Genomic DNA, 23,986 nt, shown 5'->3' on the forward strand with positions numbered 1-23,986 from the left:
TGACCAATGCTTTTTCAGAAGTAAAAATTGAACTTGAAATGTGAGTAATTTTGGTTTTTAGATAGCTGGTCAAATTGTAATTTTATAGGGGTCAAAAAATAGATTTGGTTAGGGATATGCCACTTGAATATATTTTAATTAATTAACAATATGTGTTGTCTTCTATAAACCACTAATCGTCGATAAACCCTTTTAATGGTCTATTAACCCCGAACCCTAACCCTTAACATTCAACCTAAATCAATAGCCATCCTTAACGGTCGGTGTCAGCTTTAGGTTTTGTCCTCCACTCTTATTGTGGTCGAGGATAAACACATGGTCCTTAACAAACCCCTTAATGGGGGTTTTGGATTTTTCTTTTTTCTTTTTTGTTAAAAATAATTTGGAAATATTATATTTATATAGATTGGGACAAAAGTGTAATAACTAAAACATTAGGATAAAGTCTAAACTTTTCCTTTTACTTTATAATTAACCCAAATCCCATTTAAGAACTAATTAAGCAAGAAGGTCAATCCTAAAATAATTAAAACTTGAAGATCAATTTGCAATTCAAGTTTTAAAAAGGGTCAAGTGTCTAAGAGGAAATAAATTTATTATTTTTCAAATTCTTCACACGAACAAAGTTATTTTTTAATTAACTGAACCTTTGTGATACATAAATTTGTTTCCGTGTGAAGAATATTGAAGATGAAAGAAATCAGAAAATATACTGAACTCAGATATAGTTAGTATTACGAATCAAATCAGTAAAATGCAAAGTTGAATCAATAAGAATGAAATAGAAGAAGACAAAATATATTCTAAATGTGTTGCTATTAATTTTTTTTTATACTTTTTAATTTTTTTCCAACAAATGACGGTTCTCTATATTGTTTATGAATTAAGTTATTTGTTGTAACATATTAGTAACTCAATTTTGATCATTGTATATTGTCACTAATCAATTTTTTATGCACCAAAGGGCAACATTTTCATTTCCGAATTTCTAAAGGACCGTATTGACTTTCAATTTGTGTTATCTAACAACTTTTTGAAGAGTCCTTGATAAATATATTTTTGTGGTACATGTTTGTTTAGTATTATATTATAATAATAACAACAATTTGCATGGATATTCCCACAAAAGTTCCCAGAAATCACAACTAGGCATCTCGTAACTTTTGTGGTACAAAATTTCTTTATTTACTGAGCTCAAATACATTATTTGATACTCCATTCGTTTCAAAAATCATAATGCTATTTTTTTAGTACGTTTAAGAAACCAATAATACTTTTTAAAATTTAGAAATGACTCAACATAAATATTTTATTTTATATTTAATGTTAAACTTTTATAGTCACTCAGATGTTATGGTATGTTTATGATCACAAAATTCGAAAGTCTTCATTTTCTACTTTCTTAAATGTTATATCCAGTCAAACTACGTAATATAAATTGAATCAGATGGATAATATTTATCTAATTCTTTAAAGCTATATACTCATTGATATAGTTACACGCGTAACGCCTAGCCTAAAACTAATATAATATAGATATAGGTATAAATACAGATGAATTGATGATGATACGATGATAGGTTTACAATTTTTCGATTCATTTTATTTGAAATTGCCCGTATATCTTTTTACATTGAATTTCCCATAAATTTTCCTGATTATATAGGATCACGGATATTCTATACAGAATTAAGACATGAAACGAAATACTCCGTATCCTACTCAACTTAGGAAATTTTATATATGCGGGTAATTATATAAGTCATAAACATACTAAGTACAAAAAAAGACAAAAGAAGAATAAAAGGATATCCTAATCCGACTAGTTTTGCAAGTTATAAACCTATTCGATCTCGGTTTTTGACATCTATATATACCCTTCTCTTTCCACGCCTAAGGACACCATCTCAAACACTTTATATAATCTTCCTTTCTTTGTTCTGCATAGTATTTTCTTTGATCAATATCTTCATGGCTGGTGGAAACTTTATCCCCGGCGGTGGCGGAGACAATCTAGATGAGTACCCAGGGAAGCTAACAGTGTACGTAGCCATGACTTGTATCATGGCAGCAATGGGAGGGTTGATCTTTGGCTACGACATTGGAATTTCAGGTGGAGTTACTTCCATGATCCTTTTCTCAAACGCTTCTTCATATCTGTTTACCAAAAAGAGGCTTTGAACACCTCGACCAACCAGTACTGTAAGTTCGACAGCCAGTTGTTGACCCTTTTCACGTCTTCTCTTTACGTGGCTGCCCTGTTTGCGTCCATTGTTGCTTCTCATGTTAGTAAAAAACGTGGCAGAAAAGTTACTATGGCCCTTGGAGGTCTCTTTCTTTATAGGCCCCGTCCTCAAGGCTGATGCTATCCATATTAGCATGCTCATCCTGGGTCGTATTCTTTTGGGGATTGTGTTTAACCAAAAATCTGAGTCTTTGGTCAAAGCTAGAAATAAAGAGAAATTCGGGTTACTGATAATTTGGAGACGAAAATGATAGAAGACTTCTAAGAATAATAAAGTAATAAGTAGTTTTGTATTTCAGTGTAATCTCAATAATATTTCGTGTCTACAGATGTTGAGTCCTTCTCCTTTTATAGTTGATTCTAGGAGAAGATGTAATGCCTTTGTTTTAATGAGACAATTATGAGCAATAAATGACATTTAATAATATGTTACACAATCAGATATTAAACAAATATTCTCTAACGTTTTTAGTATTTAATGCGCATTAAATATTGTATCTGGTCTCTCATAGACTACCAGGTTCATTCCTTTAATTCCCTTTGATCTTTGTGCTTTAAATGTCTTGAATAGGGGCGGGCTCTGCATCTTCTGAGTAATTGCACGTGCCTCTTCCACAACCCTTGCTCACATCTGTTATTGCTCGTGTCTCTTGGCTATTTATTGCATTTTGACCTTTTGACCAGTCCATGTGTCATGACACGTCATCTTCAATTTATAGACTCAGTTTTTTCCCAATACAGATAATCCCTCCACTTTCCATTTATTTATCAATTAAATATTTGGGAAGTAGATCTTCACAAAAAATGAATTTTTTCCATAATCAGTGTTATGACAATACTAACGCTTCAGTTGTCTTTTTCTATTTAATGCTTTGCACACGTGTTACCTTCTGATTGGCTCTGTAATTCTGCAGCCTTTTCCAAGGCTTCTTCATCCCCTCTATTTACGAAGTGATAGTTGTCTTTATTATAGGCTTTCTATCATTACGCTTCTTTGTTTGACGGTTGCTATTATATACATATTTAACCTTTTTTCCTTTGTCTTCTTCTTCATAAACCCTTAACAGATACTTTACTCTTTACTTTTGTTCCTTTCTCCTTTAGTTCATCCTTTCTCTGCAATGGCATCTCCGAATCCTAACCCTAAGAGAATCCCAATTCTTGATAGCTTCCCTAACGCCCGTGTAAGACATAGAAGGGGTAGAGGTGGCAGGCTTCGTAGCCTAGGATCCGTTCGTGGTGGTTTCTCTGGTTCCATCACTCCTTCTTTTAGTTCTGGCACTATTTCTAGAGGTTCTATCACTAAGAAATCCTCTTCTAAAGGTAAAGAACTTTCTGAGCCTCTTCAAGAGCCTTTAGTTGTGGAAATAGTACCCAATGACTTATCCTTTGAGAATGATAGAAAATCTCTTTGTGAACAAGTTGTTAATTTAGAGAAAGCTGACACTTTTCCTTCTCTAATCACTGAACCTTTGGTTTCTATTGTTCGAAAAGATTGCAACTGGAGAAGTGATCTTCGTATAGTGATCCCTAATCCAAACCAGAGAATATCTTCTTTTAGGATTGGATTTTCTTTTGTTTATACTTACCCCTTCACTTTGGGATTTATTCCTTCTATTGACCCAGTTATACTTGATTTCTGTTGCTTTTTCAAAATTTGTTTGGGACAAATTGGCACCCTTGTATGGAGAGCAGTTGCTTGTTTGAGGTATTTATCTGTCAAAGCTAATGTTGACTTTTCCTTTCCCACCTTATTCATCTTTACCACCCCATGCTATTCCGCAATGGAGTTCTCACTTTAACTGCAAGAAGTAAAAGGGTCTTGGTAAGCCCTGAAGATGACAAGGATCGTGAGTGGTACACTCGTTATGTTGCGGTACGCACAGTTGATTTGGTGGGTGAAACATATATCCCCTTCCCTGAGAAGTGGAACTTTGCACGTAAGTTTTTTTTACTTACCGTTCCTATCTTTAAGAATTTCAACTTCTTTTCTAATTTTTTGCTTTTCTATAGAAACTATGGAAGATGTGGAACCCGTTCCTAATTTCCGTGGTTGGGTAGATTCAATCTTGAAAGCCGTGCCTATGGAGGCGAGAACTTGGAAATCCATTTCCGGTTTACATGGTTGGAAAATGAAAACTCACGGTATGCATCTCTTTATTCTTTTTCGTATGTTAAGTCCTTTCTTATTTCTAACCTTTTTTTATATCCTTCTTTTTATCAGGATTTGCTATTCGAGGAATGACAACTGAAGTAGCTATTGCCTTTTGAGCCTCTTCTGGTACTTCACTCTCTTTGGAGAGAACTCAAGCTACGCTGTCAAAGAGGAAAGTTGTAGAAGAGGATCCTGAGGATGATGAAGATGAAAACACCTCTTTGATAACTAGACCAAGATCCAGGAGACGCATCGTTTCCGAGGATGAAGCTGAAGTTACCCCTATCCGTGCCTCTTTTACTGAACCTATTCACTATTCACATTCCTTTTGATGATGAAACCACTCCGAGGGACACCAATGAATCTATTCAACGTCTCTTCGTTGGTGGCTTTGAAAGTGGAGAACTAGGTCCAGTTTTAGATGAAGTTCCTCTTTCTTCCTCTGTTCCCATTCCTCCTATTCCTCCGTTGGTTTCAAGTGCTTCCTTGCCCATTCTATCTGTTCCTGCTCCCTTACCTATTTCTACTCCCTTACCTGCTTTGAGTCCTGTGACTCCTGTTATTTTCACTTATTCTACCGCTCCTCCTTCTATAGTTCCCCCTTCCTCTGTTCAACATGCAGAAGAGGGTTCCAGTAGCAAAAGCTTGGCTATGAAGAGCGTTACACTTGAAGTTCCTGCTAATAACAGTCTTTTAAGGAAGTCTGGTGGAGCAGATGCCTGACTTAGGCCTTTGATTGGAGATATTGAGAAGAAGAAGATGAGTAGTGACAGTTGCTTAACTCTAATAAATGATATAATTCATTCTACTTTGAAGGTATTTTTCCTTTACTTACTAACAAGTTTTTTTTATTTACAAATTCTTATTTCTATGAGTTGTCACTGTAGGCTAACCTCATTGGTATAGAATTGATGGGAAGAATTTCCCTTCTGGAAAAGAAAGCCCGTGAGTCTGAAAAGTCTATCCATGAGGCTGAGGAAATAGCCAAGGGAGCCCAGCTAGAAGCAGCTAATTGGAAATAGCAGTTTGAGAATGCTCAGGGAACTATAGAAGAATTGCTAGAGAGAAGAAATCTCCTGGAGCAGCAAAAGCGAGGTCTGACTTCTGAGTTAGCAGTTGTCAAAGCTTCTTCAAGTCAATTTGAAAAAGACAAGGAGCGCCTTGAATGTTGCTTTTCAGAACAGTTATCAAAGTCAAGTGAAGAAATCAGAGAACTTAAGGCACTCTTGGACAAGAAAGAAGAATATGCAGGAGAATTAGTGCAGAACTTGACTCAAGTTCAAGCTGATTTAAGGATCTCCTCTGACAAAGTACGTGCCTTAGAGAGTTCCCATGCCTCCCTTGAAGCTTCCCTTGATTCTCATTTAGCTGAACATCAAGTGTTAAAGAATGATCTTGCTATGTGGGAAAGGGAGTATGAACTTCTTGAGGAGAAGTTTGATTTAGAAGTGAGTTGGGCTTTCTTAAACTCTCGTCGTGATGCTTTAATGGAGGCCAGTCAAGAAAACTTTGACTTAAACTCAGAGTTGGCCAAAGTTTTAGAAACCATTGTAATAACCCAACAACCACTTGACTTTCCTTCTCCGGCAATTGAAGCTCCCGTGGCTAAGGAACCTGTAAATGACGAAACTGTTGTTGTGGCAGTTGAAGTTGAAGATGTTGCAATTCCAACTCCCGAGGGTGAAATTTCTATGACTCAGTCTATGGAAGCTGAAACTTCCGTGACTCTTGCTCCCTTCGTTGAACCTAACACTTCAAGCCCAGCTGAAACCGCTCTTGTTGTTGTTTCTTCAGAAGTTGCCACCGTGCCTGTGGCTGTTTCTGAAAGTGAAATTAATATTGCAACTTCTGATGTGCCAACCCCTTCAGTGACCAGTTAAATTTCCAGGCTTTGTTTTTACTTTTTTTTGTTGGATGATGGTTTTATCCCTTAGTTAGTTTTTAAGGGATTTTTTGGTGAATGTCCCCAATTATCATAATGGAGAACTTGTATGAACTTTTTGTTGACTAAGTTTCTACTTAGTCTTTTTAATTATATCAAGAAGTTTGTTAGTACTTCAATGTGTTCTATTCTTGCCTTTTCCTGATTTATTAGGACTTATAGAATAGTTTAGCATTTTTATCCTTTAAAAATGCTTTATGATTCTTCTCATGACTTATTAATATGAGGTTTATAAAAGAGTGCCCTTTTATATACCGACACTTAATGAATAAGACGTCTCAACTTTATAATGGTATTATAATACGATGAAAGAAATAGGAACACACGTGTTTTGTTTGAAATAACTTTGACAAGTTTTTATTCATGAACTTGGACAAGCTTTTGAATATTACATGTATTTAGATACATCTATAACTTTCTCGTAACTGTTTTTCTTGTAACAGAATTTTACAAAATAAATATTATTCAACAAGGTTTTTCCTTATAACCTGTTTCAATACATAGTCATGACCCTATCTTAATGTATTAAGAAGGGTTTGAGAGGTGACTCCGTTGTTCTCATGGGAAAGAACACTATGATGAATGTTTTGCATCTTCCTTTGTTTTGATAGGAAAGAACACAATGATGAATGCTGAGGTTTCGTAACTTCTGCTCGACACTTGTTTCGATTTATGTCTCCGTCTTACCGCACGTATTTGTGTACAATATGCAGTCCCCTAAGTGTTTGAGTGCTGAAGTATGAAGCCTCGAGCACTTGTTTGTTTCTCACAATTTGGTCCTTTTTCCTGAAAACAGAAAAACATACGGGACTCGGAGGTGCGATTAAAGATGAAGACTGCCTAACCCGTGTATATTTCCATCAGATTAATTTGTAACCCTGGGCTAGGAATTTTAGAATATTCTATTTTGTTGTGCAGGTCGTGACTCATCATTTGGCACTAGTTAGGGTTTTTGCCTAGCATCTAAAATCATTAGTAAAATTTTAACAATTCAAAGAAAAATTCTAATATAGCGATACCTGATCGTAGGTACTTTCTCAGAAATAGTATCTCTTTAGATGGACAGCATTCCAATGTGAGAGTAGAACCTTGCCATACATTGTCTCCAACTCGTATGCTCATTTTTCCGCAATGTCACGAACTCTATAGGGTCCTTCCCATGTTGGACTTAGCTTTCCCGAATTAGCAGTTTTTGTAGATTGGAACACCTTTTTAAGCACGAAGTCCCCAATTTTAAAGAATCTGAGGCATGCTTTCCTGTTATAATACGGTTCAATTACTTGCTTTTGTGTTGTCATCCTTATTAATGCAGCTTCTCTTCTACCTTCGAGCAAATCAAGGTTCACCCGCATCTCTTCATCATTTGATTCCTCCGTTGCTTGAACGTACCGTGTGCTTGGTTCTCCTATTTCAATTGGAAATAAGGCCTCCGCACCATCAACCATTGAAAATGGTGTTTCTCCCGTGCTTGTTTTTGTCGTTGTACGATAAGCCCATAATACTCCAGGTAATACCTCAGGCCAATTACCTTTTGAATCCTATAACCTTTTCTTCAAGTTGTTGATAATGACCTTGTTTCTGGATTCCGCTTGTCCATTACCCACTGGATGGTATGGTGTAGATGTTATCCTCTTAATTTGCCAACTTTGAAAAAATTCTGTGATTTGAGCTCCTATGAATTGCGGACCATTGTCACACACGATTTCCTTTAGTACAACAAAACGGCATATTATATTTCTCCAAATAAAGTATTTAACTTCCTTCTCTTGTACCTGTTTAAATGCTCCTGCTTCTACCCATTTAGTGGAAATAATCTGTAAGTACAAGTAGAAATTTCACCTGACCTTTTTCTTGTGGCAATGGACCTACGATATCCATTCCCCATTTCATAAAGGGTCATGGGGCTATAACAGGGTGCAGTAACTCAGCTGGTCTATGCATATTATTGCCGTATCTTTGACATTTATCACACTTGGACACGAAACTGTTTGCTTCTTCTTCCATTTTAGGCTAATAATACCCTGCTCGAATTAGTGTTTTTACCAGCGACCTTCCTCCTACGTGATTTCCACAATATCCTTCATGTACTTCCCTCATCACATATTCTGTTTGGGAAGGTCCGAGACACCTTGCTAATGGTCCACCAAATATCTTTCGATAAAGATTTCCTTGATGTAAACAATAACGAGCAGCTTTTTTGCAAAGTGCATAAGCTTTTCTTTTGTCATCAGGCACGGTTCCGCGCTGTAAAAAAGCAATAATTTCGTTTCTCCAATCCCATGTTAAATGATTAAAATTTATCTCGTTCTTATCAGGTTCGAGAACGGAATGAAATATATGTATGACTGAAGCATTTGCGTTGTTTGCTACGTCTGTTGTAGATGCGAGATTAGCTAAAGCATCTGCCTCCACATTCTCATCTCTTGGGATCTGCATTACCTTCCAAGTTTGGAATTGCTTTATTAGTTCCCATACCTTTTTGAGATATTCTTGCATTCGTGTATCCATGGCTGTATAAGTCCCCGACATTTAATTGACCACGAGTTGAGAATCACTCTTGATTATAATCTGTGTTATGACAAGTTATCGTGCCAATTCTAGACCTGCAACTACAGCCTCATATTCTGCTTCATTGTTAATTATAAAATGATATTTTATAGCCTATCTAATAGTCTGACCCGTAGGTGGTATGAGAACTATCCCTAGGCCTGCTCCTTTTAACATTAGACGAACAATCAGTGAATAAAATCCAAGTCCCCGGGTTTGCACCATTAAAAAATTGTAGTTCTTTTTCTGCTACTAAATGCATCCCCTGGCTATAATCAGCTACGAAATCGGCTAATACTTGAGATTTTATAGCAGTCCTATGTTGATAAATGATTTCGTATTCACTTAATTCTATAACCCATTTTGCTAACCTCCCTGACAATTCATGTTTATGCAAAATGTTTCGTAATGGAAAAGCAGTAACTACAACAATGAGATGACATTGAAAATAAGGTCTTAATTTTCTAGATGTCACGATCAAAGCTAATGTTAATTTTTCTAGTTTTGGATATCGTGTTTCAGCATCTAGTAAAGACTTGCTTACATAATAGATAGGAGATTGTTTACCTTGGTTCTCACGGACTAAAACAGCACTTACAGCAACTTCTGATACGGCCAAATAGATGAGTAGCTTTTCTCCTTCCTTTGGTTTTGCCAATAGTGGTGGATTTGACAAGTAAGCTTTTAAATTTCAAAGGGCTTGTTGGCAATCTTCGTTCCATTCAAAATGATCTTGCTTTTTGAGTGCGGAGAAAAATTTAAAACATTTTTCTGAAGATTTGGGAATAAACCTCCCCAAGGCTGCAATTCTTCCCGTTAGCCTTTGGACTTCTTTTTTACTCGTAAGGATATTAGAGATCTCCTCTATTGCTTTGATCTGAGAAGGATTTACCTCAATACCATGGTTAGAAACGAGAAAACCCAAAAATTTGCCTGAGGCAATCCCAAATGCACATTTTTCTGGATTGAGTTTCATATTAAATTTTCCTAAAATTTCAAATATAACAGATAAATGAGAAACATGATCATGAGAATGCTGGGGTTTGATGAGCATATCGTCTATATATACCTCCATGGTTTTTCCTAAATGTTCTTGGAATATTTTGGTGACCAACCTTTGATAGGTTGCTCCAGCATTTTTGAGACCAAAGGGCATTACTTTATAACAGTAAGTCCCCCTGTCTGTGATGAAAGAAGTTTTTTCTTCATCACTGGGGTCCATTTTAATTTAGTTGTACCCCGAATATGCATCTAAAAAACTCAAAAGTTCATATCCCGCAGTTGCATCAATTAACTTATCTATATGCGGTAAAGGGAAAGAATCTTTTGGGCAGGCTTTGTTAAGATCTGTATAATCCACGCAAAACCGCCACTTACCGTTTTTCTTAGGTACAACAACTGTGTTTGCTAACCAATTAGGATACTTTACCTCACGGATTGACCCAATTTTCAATAGCTTTTGGACATCATCTTGAATCACCTGATTTTTGAAAGCTCCTTGCTTTCTTTTCTTTTGCTTTACTGGTGTGAAGGATGGGTCTTCATTTAGTTTGTGAGTCATCATATCCGGTGGTATCCCTGTCATATCAGCATGGGACCAAGAGAAACAGTCCACGTTAGCTTTTAAAAATTCAATCAACATACCTCGCATGTCTGAGCTTAAATTGGCTCCAACATAAACCTTCCGTTCAGGCTATTGCTCAAATAATATCACAGCCTCGATCTCTTCAATTGTTGTTTTGATATTTTAATTCTCTTCAGGTTCTTGAATTGTATCAGGTCTTGAGTCTAAATCTGTTTTTTCTTGTTCAGTTGAGGTTTGATGCTTGATACCTTCAACTGTTTCCTGTAATTGCTATTTTTCTTTATTTACGGTGCTCGTATCTATTATAGTGTTGATACTCCTGGCTGTCTGCTGATCCCCACGAATTTGGCAAATTCCCCACGGTGATGGGAATTTAATAACTTGATGTAGAGTTGATGGGAGAGCATCCATATCATTGATCTAAGGTCTTCCCATGATCATATTGTAAGCCATTTTCATATCTACTACCTGAAATTTAATTTCATTAACAACACCTGCAACAAAAGTTGTTAGAATTACCTCTCCTTTTGTTACCACACTTGAATTGTCGAACCCGGACAAGGTATGCGCCTTAGGTATAATTTTGTCTTCAGCTTGCATTTCACGTAATACCCTTAATAGTATAATATTTACAGAACTTCTTGGATCAATGAAAACTCATTTTACCTTAGTATCATGTACAAGTAAAAATATTACCAGTGCATCGTTATGTGGGGTCATTACTCCTTCGGTAGCTGCATCATCGAAAGAAATACATTCGTTTTCTAAAACCTGTTGTACCCGTTTCCCGTGTATTATCATTACTTTAGAAAACTTGTTGGAAGCCGTATATGTTACACCGTGAATATCTTCTCCCCCACATATAACATTCACGGTTCTCTTGGGTGAAGGGGGCTTTGGTGGCTTTTGCCTATTTTTCATATAGGCTTGCTTACCTTTCTCACTAAATAACTCAGTGAGATACCCTTGTTTCAATAGATGATCCACTTCACTTTGTAATAATCTACATTCTGAAGTTTTATGCCCGTGATCATTGTGGAATTCGCACCAATGGTCTGGATTGCGTCTATTTGGATTTGACCGCATCTCTTTTGGCCATCGTACCTTATCTCCCATGCTCCTCAAAACAGCTACAAGCTCGGAGGTAGTGACATTAAAGTTATATCCACCGAACCTTGCCTTTAATCTTCTGTCATCATCTCGTGACTTTTGTCTGTTTCGGTCATTTCTGAACCTTGATGAAGAACCAGATTCCCTGTTCCTCGATTTTTGATCATATCATTGACTATCCTTCTTTGACCGCGAGTCTTTCCCTGCAGGTCCCATATATGGATCGTACCTGTTTTTACCTGATCTTTTTTCGGTTTCTGATCTCTTAGAATTGCTCCTTCTTTCATGATGATACTGAGGTATGGTATCTTCCTCAATTCGCAACTTCGTACTATACCTATTATAAATGTCATTCCACGTGGTTGCAGGGAACTCTCGAAGGCTTTCTTTAAGTCTTCTCGTGGCTTCTGAACTTTTGTCATTTAAGTTGCTTGCAAAAGCTGTTGCAGCCCAGTTATCCGGTACACGAGGTAAAGTCATCCTCTCATGTTGGAATCTATCAACAAAATCTCTAAGCAACTCTGAGTCCCCTTGTTTAATTTTGAAAATGTCTTCCATTCTTTTTTTAACCTTTTGAGCTCCTGAGTGTGCTTTAATAAAAGGATCTGCAAGCTCAGCAAAAGAGTTTACAGAATTTTCAGGTAAAAGGGAATACCGGGTTAATGCACCCTTGGTTAGTGTTTATCCAAATTTCTTGACCAACACTGATTCAATTTCTTGCTTGGTCAAGTCGTTGCCTTTTACACCTGTAGTAAATGCAGTTACGTGATCATGTGGGTATGTTGTGCCATCATATTTCGAGATGTCAGGCATTTTGAACTTTTTGGGATTGGAAGGGGAGCAACACTTGGTTTCCAAGGTTGTTGTGAGTATTCATCCACATCCACTCCTTTGATTACATGGGGAACTTCAGGGATTTGCTCGATGCGCTCATTCTGTTCCTTAAGCTGTTTCTACAAAGTTAGTACTAAATTTCTCAAATGAGAATTATTTGAATTACCTGATTCTCCTTCTCGTGGTTCACTGGGGGTTCCTCCATTTCCAGGATTAACAAGGCCAGAATGAGGATTTTCCAATGTATTATTATTAGGCGTAGGTGTGGGTGGTGCAACAGGTAATCGACTAACTAGAGCCTGAAGAGCTTTGCTAATCTGTGCATCAATTACTTTTTGTAAAGCTTCGTCTGCCCCTTCAAAATGTTCAGATTGCTCTTGTTGATCAGCACAGGATTCAGGAGCAGGAGTGCCTTCACGAGATTGACGTGGTGAATTTTGAGGGGAGGGAACCACGTCAATGTTCTGTAAATCTCTTTGATTTTGATGGATTTGATTTTCATGGTTTCCCAAGGTGTTTTCACTGTTATTATTGTTGTTGTTATTGTTGTTTGACATGATGATAACAACGGATGGAATGTAGCTTAAAAGAGAAGATTATCAGATTCCCGATAACGGAACCAATTTATTTAACCAAAAATCTGAGTCTTTGGTCAAAGCTAGAAATAAAGAGAAATTCGGGTTACTGATAATTTGGAGACGAAAATGATAGAAGACTTCTGAGAATAATAAAGTAATAAGTAGTTTTGTATTTCAGTGTAATCTAAATAATATTTTGTGTCTACAGATGTTGAGTCATTCTCCTTTTATAGTTGATTCTAGGAGAAGGTGTAATGCCTTTGTTTTAATGAGGTAATTATGAGCAATAAATGACATTTAATAATATGTTACACAATCAGATATTAAACAAATATTCTCTAACATTTTTAGTATTTAATGCGCATTAAATATTGTATCTGGTCTGTCATAGACTACCAGGTTCATTCCTTTAATTCCATTTGATCTTTGTGCTTTAAATGTCTTGAATAGGTGCGGGTTGTGCATCTTCTGAGTAATTGCACGTGCCTCTTCCACAACCTTTGCTCGCATTTGTTATTGCTCGTGTCTTTTGGCTATTTATCACGTTTTGACCTTTTGACCAGTCCACGTATCATGACACGTCATCTTCAATATACAGACTTAATTTTTTCCCAATACAGATTGGTGTCGGATTTGCTAATCAATATGTCCCTATTTATTTGTCAGAAGTTGCTCCCTACAAATACAGAGGGACTTTCAACGTGTTATTTCAAATGGCTATCACCATTGGGATTCTGATAGCGAATTTGGTCAACTTTGGAACTAGCAAAATGTCTGACGGTTGGGGTTGGAGGGTTAGCTTAGGAGGTGCAGCCGTGCCAGCACTAGTCATCCTGGTTTCCTCAATGTTTCTCTCTGATAGTCCGAGTTCGTTGATAGACAGGGGAAAGAAAGAGGAGGCAGAACAATTGTTGAAAAAGATAAGAGGAGTTGATAATGTGAATGCTGAATTTAATGACCTTGTTATGGCGAGTGAAGCATCCAATAAAGTAGAAAGACCATGGAATAATCTTTTATTCGTTCGAAAGTATAGACCGCAGTTGGCTTTGTCAATTCTGATTCCATCATTACAGCAGCTTACGGGAATTAATGTGGTCATGTTCTATGCTCCTGTGCTTTTCCAAACATTAGGGTTTAAGAGTAACGCTTCGCTTGTGTCAGCTGCTATCACTAGCGGTGTCAACCTGGGTGCAACTTTTATTTCAGTATTTTGTACAGATAAGTTTGGGAGGAGAATACTCTTCTTCTGGGGTGGCATCTTCATGTGTATATTCCAAACAGCAGTGGAAGCTCTTATTGGGGCAAAATTCGGAACAACAGGGAATGCAATAGATTTTCCACTTTGGTTTGCAGCTTTAGTGGTTGTCTGCATCTGTGTATTCGTTGCTAACTTTGCATATTCATGGGGTCCGTTAGGATGGTTGGTTTCGAGTGAGATTTCTCAATTGGAAGTTTGATCTGCAGCATACTGTGTTATTGTATCCTTGAACATGTTTTTCACTTTCGGAGTTGCACAAATATTCTTGAAGATGCTATGTGGGATGAAGTTTGGTCTATTTATCTTCTTTGCGGCGTTTGTGTTAATAATGATTGTGTTTGTCTACTTGTACGTGCCCGAAACAAAGAATATACCAATTGAAGAGATGTCTCAAGTTTGCAGAGAACATTGGTACTGGAAGAAGTTTGTGGATGATGCAGAACCAAAGCCACAAGGGAATGGCTTAAAGCCTTCAAAGAGATAGTCTAAAATATAGGATATGATTGGCACACAGATGAAAATAGTTCATCGTCTAGCTAGTTTACTGTTTTCTCTCTTTGTATACTCCATCTTTTCTTTTTCTAATGTTTTGGAGTTTTTTGGATGTTTTTAGACTTTGTTATTTTCCATAGTAGTACTATTTTTCTTTCTATTCAATATGTAGTCTTGTTTTCAGTAACAATTATTTCTTATGATATGCAAGAGTAGTATTTTATAGTAGTAGAAGTAGACACAAAAGTGCACCTTAATTAGCAAAAGACACTCTTGACCCCCAAAACTGTAAGTCTGTCTCAAAGGTGTGCAAAAAAAACGAATTGTCAATTAGACTCAGAACCTTTTAGGTATAAACAGATTGATGGTAAATACAAATATGCTTGTTATGTTCAATTTGCAGTCCGAGACTAAGTTTTGTCTAGAGCTCTTCTCGAGTTGTCATACTTTTGTCTAGAGCTCTTCGCTAGTTGTCATGAGAATTATGTCATCCAACAATTATAAATAACTCAATTAGATGTTGTTCACTTCATTAAAAGGCATGGACAAATAACATCATTCATGTACTTTCACTAAATATTCACAAACTGCCTCATCTATGCAATGATCTTAGTGGAGTTAATTTTATTCAGAACTTTTTCAGGCCAATGAACTTCAACTACTGAATAGTCAAAAAAGAAATATCTCCAGTAGGATCTCTTGTTTTTATTTCCCACATCTGCATATGGCATCATGTTTATCACGTGCATTTTGGCACTTGAGCATATAAGATAAGGCATTTCCCACCGTTAAGCCAAAGCTCATTGTACAATTTTCATTTCTCCCCAGTCTTTCTTCTTTTTTTCCAATGGCTACCAACTCATCAGGCAATGAAGTGATTGTGGTCATGGTTCCTTTTCTTGAATATAGCCGTCTAAATCAGTTCTTTCTTCTTGCTCGTTTCATCGCCTCTCAAAGAGATTGGTATTAATTCATGACAATACTATAAAGCATTCTATGGGGGATGTGTTTTCATTTCCAAATGTCGAGTCTTATATTTTTCACTCCGATTCAGTTTTTACTAGATAATCTTTGCTTCGACAATGTCTTGATCACATTGTTGTTGATGATGATCACGACCAAATAGTTCGGCAATTGCAGGACGAGTTTCCTACGATGGAGAGCTGTTACTTAAGAACCTCATAAGGCATTGTTTGTTAGAATGGCACATGAATGGACGCTCAACTCTGAAGAATTCATGAACTCTTATAGAGAAGTGGAAGGTAAGTTCCTTGATTTATTACTTGCCAATGATGAAAAAGACAAGAAGTCATTGTGGGTTGTTGGTCCACTTCATATGCTGCTAGAATCATACGAATCTAGTGACAAAAATCGTCATGAATGCCTAGAATTTCTCGACAAGCAAGATGCTAATTCAGTAATATTCGCATCGTTTGGAATAAACACGGAGCGTTTCGGCACCTATTGTGGAAGTTGGCATTTTGGAAGAATTTCATAAATTTGGATTGCAGTGCATTTCAATGTTATCGATGTCCATTTGGGTTTTCAAGTCTTGGAATAGCTCCTTACGACGATTCTGGTATTGGAAGCGCGTCCAAAAGTGGATTCGGAGGTCCCTAGGTCATTTTGGGGTCATTTGGCAAAAGTTAGAAATTTGAAGGTTTTTGAGAAGTTTGACCGGATATTGGACTTTTTGATATCGAGGTCGGATTCCAATTCCAGAAGTTGAAGTAGGTCCGTAGTGTCGAATGTGATTTGTGTGCAAAATTTGAGGTCAATCAGACGTGATTTGATAGGTTTCGACATTGAATGTAGAAGTTTGAAGTTCTAAAGTTCATTAAGCTTGAATTGGGGTGCGATTCATGATTTTGATGTTGTTTCATGTGATTTGAGGTCTCGAGAAAGTTCGTGTCATGTTTTGGAATAGGTTGGTGTGATTGGATGGGGTCCCGAAGGCCTCGAGTGTGTTTTTGATCATTTTGGGCTACTTTGGATGCTGATTTATTGATATCTGGTGTTGTTCTTCGCGTTCGCGAGGACCCTCTCGCGTTCATGAAGAAGAATTTGGCTTCTGGGATTTTGTTCTTTGTGTTCGCGAAGAAGGAAATCTCTGTTGCACAGGTCTGACTTCGGAGGCTCATATCTCCCAATCTATAAGGAATTTAGAGATGATCTAAAATTAAATGTTGCATCACTTTGTGTCCAGTTTTCAGAAAAGTAAACCAATTAGTATTTGGATTTGTGTACAAAATGTTATGGCTGGTACACTACAGGCTATCCAGGAAGTTGAAGAAGAAATTTGTGTTACACATGGCTGACTTTGGCGGCTTATATCTCGAAATCTATAAGGAATTGGGAGATGACCAAAACATGAAAGTTGTAGATAATGGTGTCTAATTTTCATGAAGTTAAACAATTTATCATTTTGATTTTTGTAAAAAGAGTTATGATCATTATACTAGAGGCTGTATGAGAAGACTTTGGGAATGGCTTTCGAGTATTTTGTCCACCGGAAACACGATGGGAAGACCGCGAACGCAAAGAAGGGTTGACTGGCAGTGTATAAGTTTGCAAAAATGGGTTTGGCTTATTTCATTTCATTTCCTCCATGGGAAACGACCTAGGAGCGATTTTGGAGCTCCATGTTCATCATCCACGTCAAGGTAAGTGATTCCCACCTATTGCAAGTTAATTACTTGGATTATATCTGGATTTTAACATGGAAAATCATGGGAAATTAGTGAAAATTTGGGGTTTTAAAGCAAAATCTAAAAATTTATATTTTTGGATTTTGACCACGAAATTGGACACGGAACTTGGAAAAAATTATATATTTGAGTTCGTGGTGTTATGGGTAAAGTTTTGAAAGTAAAAGGGAGGGGGGAGGTAAATTGTACATTTTTAAACTTAATCTCTGTTAGTTGACTGGTTTTTCAATTAGTCGACTAGATGCAATAAACTAACAGTTGTAATAGCAGAATATAAGATGCAAAAAGTAAATACAGGAATTAAAGACACCGAAATTTTTATACTGGTTCGGATTCAATGTGAATCCTAGTCCAGTCCCTTTGGATTGCAAGGGAGTTCTCTTCAGTAAATGCATTTCTTCAAGTACAATGACGTGATAGCTGAATTCCTATATCACTCGTCTCTTTTGATACAATGCCTCACCAGTGTTGTTCTCTCTTTCTTCTCTAACTTGTTACACCAGTAGGTCTTAGAGATCTACAATATTTGTTTGCAGTAGAACAAAGAGAGGGTGTTTGGTTCGGTCGAAGTATATTTGCCTAAGGCTTGATGCTGAGTATAAATACTTTGGTGAAGGCCGTTTGCTGAAGAGATTTGACAACCCAAGAGATTTGATCTTTGGAAAGAGATTGATTCTTTTCAAGAGTAAGGTTACTTGCCGTTGCTCTTCCTTGATGAGAGGACATTGATAGCTTTCCTTCTACAGATCTTGATGACGTGGGTTTACTCCTTAATTGTTGGTCGTTCCGAAAATAGCAGCTCGAATAATCATCTTACAGGATCTTCAATGCTTCTTGTCTGCTTCAATCTTCCAGATTGAATGTGCTAGACTTGATTGATGCCTTAAGTTTAGGCTTGCTTGATTCTTTCCATCATAGTTGTCCATTGATTTCGTGATCTTTGCTGATTGATTTCCTTCCTTAAGCTTCCTTATTGATTTCTTTCAATCTCTTGTAACTCTTTGATTCCTTGATCTTCTCTAGTTGATTCCTTCAATTTTTAAATGGTTATCCATGATTTCCTGCAAAAATATATTATTTGCATCATTAAAATCAGATCTAACAAGTTTATCTTTGAAATTTTTTGGAATCTAGGCACGTGCGGAGTTGAATAGTTTTCATGAAAATTTTTGATGCCTTAAGATGATGATTTTATCGACTTTTCATGCGGAGTTGGAAATTGTTTTAAATAGGATTATAATGAGTATTTGAGTATATATTAATGGGTTTGCATAATTATTGAATAGTTTTGGAGTGGTGGACATCTGTTTGAGTCGTTGGAGGGGCTTGAGAGCCGGTTATGGAAGTACAGAGTGAGGCAAGTCTCTTTTCTAATCTTGTGAGAGGGAATTAACCCCATAGGTGAACTAAATTATTATGTGCTTCTATTTGTGGGGGCTACGTACACACTAGATGACGAGAGTCTGTATGTAATTACTAACTATGCCTATGTCCGGGTAGTTTTAGGCTTACATCGTGCCTTGTTGATATTGTTGTTGATTTATGTTTATTGTTTGCCTTGAGAAGAAGCAAGATTGAGTTAGTTTATTAAATATTTTTGAAAGGAGTCAAAATTGAGGAAAAATTGGGAACTTAAAAGTTTTCATTTGAAATTCGTAATTTAAAAAGAATTGAGAAATACTTTAACAACTTATGAAATTTGTGTGTAACCGCGTCGCACGTATGATCCGTGAGCGGGGTAATCCATTAAACATATATTTGACCGCGTCGCAAGCATGATTCGTGAGTGGGGTAACACCTTCTACTACTATCATAGGAGCAGGTCGATCGCCTCGGCAACTTAACAGATGTATCTATGGTTCGCATCATTCGACCCTTGACAGTGCACAATTTACTTTTATGTTGGATCAGACTGTACGCCTCGAATATATATATATATATATATATATATATATATATATATATATATATATATTATCCTCATGGAATCATGCGTAATATTTGGCAAGAAGCCAATGTATCTGAGGATTTTTTCCTGATTCGAATTATGACAACCTTTTTGATGAAATCCACCGTATCTATATATATATGCTCTGGTTACAGAGGAAACTTGCTAGTTGAGAGCTTGAGTAAATTGTAAAGAGAGGAATTGTACCACGTATTTTATACTTGTTTGTTTTATATAATTACTCTGTTTCATATTTATTTACTTCCTTACTACACATAATATTATTTGACCACTAGTAAGTGTCGAAGTTGACCCCTCGTCACTACTTCTTCGAGGTTATACTGGGTACGCGTTATTTTCTTACTCATACTAAACTTGTTGTACATTTTGTTGTACATGCACATGTATGTCTAGTGGCCTCGTGGGCACGACGACATGGTTGATACAGAGACTTAGGTGAGCTGCATCTTATGAGACGATTTGTAACCAACAGATTCTCCTTTAGAGTATTTATATTTTCTTTTCTGTCCAATTTGTATTTCGTGCAGTTATTGCATTTCATTTTATTTCTTAGTAATTGCTCTTGTACTTGTGATACTGGGTTCTCGGATAATGATGGGATATTCAGTAATGAAATGGTAAATATTTTTATTTATTTTGTAAAGTTCATCTGTTACTAGTGAAATTAAAGGACTTTATTATTTCAAAAATATAAAAAGAAAATTTAATTAACTATATAGTGTTGGCTATCCTGACAGCGTGTTTGGCGCCATCACGACCTTTAATGGATTTTGGGTCGTGACAACATGGTATCAGAGCACTAGGTTAACTTAGGTCTCACGAGTCATGAACAAGTCTAATAGAGTCTTGCGGATCGGTACAGAGACGTCTATGCTTATCTTCGAGAGGCTACAAGGTTGTCAAGAGAACTTCCCTTCTTGATTTCTCATCGTGCGGTTTGATTCCTTTGAGGCTTATGTCTTTGTTTCTTTCCTACTCAATCTTATGCGACGTGAAGCGCGTGCTATCGATTGAGCATTGAGAAATTGTAATGGTACTACAGTTATGGTATGTGATGTTCTTCCCCGCATATTTGGTTGGGCTATTGTCGTTGCCTTGCGGAAGGTCGTTCTGTAGTTTTAGCTCAGTATCAGTATTACCTAAGGTTTTGAGATTTGGCATTAATTGTTATGACGATTCGTGCATTGCTATCACACAATATTGGTGTAATGGTAGGGGTGCTTGTCTATGCGTTGAAGCTATGAGCATGTGATTTTTGCCCTATGTGAATTATTCCCATAAAATACAAGAAAACAATTTTTCCATTTTATTACAATTTTATAGGATTTTGTGAAAATTCTTGCAAATTATTTTTATTTTCTTTGCATGGTCATTTTTATTAAAAATCATGAAAAGCCAAAAATACCATGCATCACATTTAGGTTTGATTTTACATTTTTTGGAAATAATTAGCAATTATTTCTTTTATTAAAAATAAAAATCATAAAATAGCTCATTTTATACCTTTTAATTTTAGTCTATTGATTTTTCCCTTTAATTTAGGACTATGTTATTTTATAATTATTGTGACTGGGAAATTAGTTTAATTTTATAACTTAGATTAATTTAGGAGTTAATTTTAGGATTTTATTAATTAAAGAAAAAGGAAAGGAGAAAAAAAAGAAAAAGAAAATGAATTTGGGAAGGAGATTCATTCAAATTTGGCTGAGAAGTAACCAAATTCCCCTCCCAGCCCAAGTCCCACGCCTACCCGTCCAGGTCCAGCCCAAATTACTCCACTCACCAACCCGCCTGGTCGACACGACCCGTCCCTAAATATACACATAACACACAAAGCCCTAATCACCCAAGAGCTCAAATGATGCCTCACTGCTCAATTGTCTCTCTCGCCCAAACCAAGCCCAATTCAGGCGAGTGAATCCAAACTTACCCCATGTGTCTCCCCCTTCTGTCCTCCTGCCATTTTGTAACAGTTTCTGACACCAAGATTCCCCTCCCCCTCACTCTCTCGAATTCAAGATATAGCACGTGATTGGAAGGTTCTGAGAATGATCGTTGGATGAGTGTGAGGCGTTCGACCGATTTTATTCAATCCGAGCTCCACATTCATTAGAGGTTCATTTTTAAAAAGGACCAGATCTGATTTTGTAAAGGAGATTTTTTTTTTTGGGGGGGGGGGTAGGGGCTAGAAAACAATCGGACAGGAAAAAGAGTTTGGAGGATTTCTCAGCTTCTAATTTCTCTTCTCTGAACATTTTTCTTTTAAGAGTTCCTTTCAAAGGTTCAAAGAAGCATATACATTTTTTTAATTTTTGGAATCTGGCTTTGAGTTCCAAAAAGATAAAAAAAATGAATTGAGGTCATTCGATGGGTGGTGAGATTCAAATTCGTCGATTTCGATTTTCTGTTGCTGTCCTACTGATTTGCTGCTGAACCTCGTTAAGATTTTGGAATCCAAAAGTGTATTTGCTGATTCTTCTGTAATTATTATAAAGGAAATTTGCAATTTCAGGTTCGATTTCTTCTCCTATGTGACTCTGTTCTTTAAGTGTTCTTGAGCTATGAGATTCTGTCTAGAGTGGTTTGTTTCGTTATGTGATCAAATTTCATGAAGGAGTCGAGCTGGGTTTATCATTTAGTCCCGATTCGTAGTCGAAAATGATTTTTGATATGTTATTTTGCCAATGAATCCTTTCTCACTGGTTTGACGCGTTGAGCATTTTCAGTCAATAAGAGCTGATTTGAATAGTCGTCTTCCATTCCCTGTATGTTATAACTGTAATTCGGGCTCGAAATATATTTTGAGTCAACATTTCATCACTTTCAAATGAACGATGTGTTCAGTTTCTTTTTGTGATTTTCAAGTGAGCATGAATCTATGACGCTTATTCGCGAGATGTTTGTGTTTTTGGACTCTAAATGATTTGTTTTTGTGAAATCTTCCTCATTTACTAGAAGTTTTAAACTAGAATCACTCTATTGCTTGAACAATTGGTTTGTTAAGTGTTGTTGTTCAGAATTTTTGGTCATTTTGTTAAGGAATGATCGCTTCATAAGATGAGTTTTCCCTGTGTATCCTTGTCACATATGGAACTGCACTACGACCTTTATGTTTAGGAATGGTAACTTTGCTACTTTTGTCACTAATTCTTTGGCATTCTATTGTCTTTCTCTTTGAGATTGTAAAGGTTTGGGCTGCATATCTAAAGCTTAGAAATCATAGTTAATTGGCAACATGACCGCGTTTCCTATTCCGCTTTGTTAGTTGGTCGACAACAGTATTTAGCTAGATTTATCCTTTAAAAATCACGCTCAGTTTCTTGTGTTACAAACTGCTTGATAACTTTCTCATGGTTCTTTGGGATGTGGTGGACAAGGAATGCCCAGATTTGAACTACCTCATTTCTATGAACTTTGAGAAGAGCTTTCCATTATGATTGTTTGTCTTGGATGTGCAAGCTGTTAATGAGTTCACTCATGGCTGTGATTGATGTTCTATTATCTACCTTTGAGTTATGTTTCATTTGGTCATCGATAAGTTTGACAGAGGCTCGTTTAAATTTACTATTGTTAGTTGAAATTCCATAACTGGTGCATTCAAGTGCTATTTTTAGAAAGTGTCATTTGTTTTTCTCTCTTTGAAATGAGTTTATGATGGATGGTTTGATATCTTTTCTGTTAGGGGTTTGGTTATCGTCACCTTGATTTGGATTAATCAATGTTAATTATGTCAACACCCCAACAACTTCTTTGTTTATTTAATGTCAGCTGATTTGTACTTAGCTTTATTTGAATACACCTCCTCATGTGCTGTGTCAAGTGAACGCAGTTCCTTGATCGCTGCCTCCATCTGTTCATAAGCCATAGGGATAGGGATCAAAGCATTTTCTTCTTCTGCACCTTTTGTTACTTCGATATCATTCTCTGTTGTATCACTATCTGCCATAGAAGGTTTCATGCGCTTATTCGTGAAATGAGAAACTTCTATTTCCATTCTTTATCTGTAATTGTAGAAAGTCGATTATTATTAAAATACTGTCATGCATGAAACAATGTTTTAGTTTAGTTTCCCCAATGTCTACTTTAGTTTAATTCAATTTGTCTTCTTTCTCACTATTTGATTGTATAGACTTTACATTGTTAATTAGGTTTAGTTTTATATATTAGGGACAAGTAAAACCGTTAGGACTCTTCTACTATATGAACGTTACTGTCCATATTACAACTTTAATTTTTGTTACTTTTGAACTTGAATTTCGTACTTTGCTTTAGGCCCGTAATTAAAATATTGCGACTACGGGTACGGTTCCCATGATGTAGTTACTATAGTTACCTTCAAATTAGCTTTAAATATAAATATTCATAGTTCATTTAATTGAATGGTTTTGAGGCGTGTCATTCATACATTTGAATCATATCACCTATGGCCCTCACATAAATAAAATTTTAGTATAGAAAATGCCTTGAACTTTCGTAGTTTGCCTTAGGCGCGTTAATTGAATAATTGTTATAGCTACGGGTACGGTTCCCGCGACATAGTCATGATGCTTAATTACTAAAATT

The 23,986-nt window shown here is 36.4% G+C and overlaps 1 pseudogene; it reads left to right on the forward strand.

Annotated features, from left to right (window-relative positions):
* Window positions 1-1,971: 1,971 nt before the first annotated feature.
* Window positions 1,972-14,738, forward strand: LOC104229109 (sugar transport protein 12-like; annotated as a pseudogene).
* Window positions 14,739-23,986: the final 9,248 nt, after the last annotated feature.

The sequence above is a fragment of the Nicotiana sylvestris genome, chromosome 6, assembly GCF_000393655.2.
Source record: "Nicotiana sylvestris chromosome 6, ASM39365v2, whole genome shotgun sequence".
NCBI classification, from domain to species: domain Eukaryota; kingdom Viridiplantae; phylum Streptophyta; class Magnoliopsida; order Solanales; family Solanaceae; genus Nicotiana; species Nicotiana sylvestris.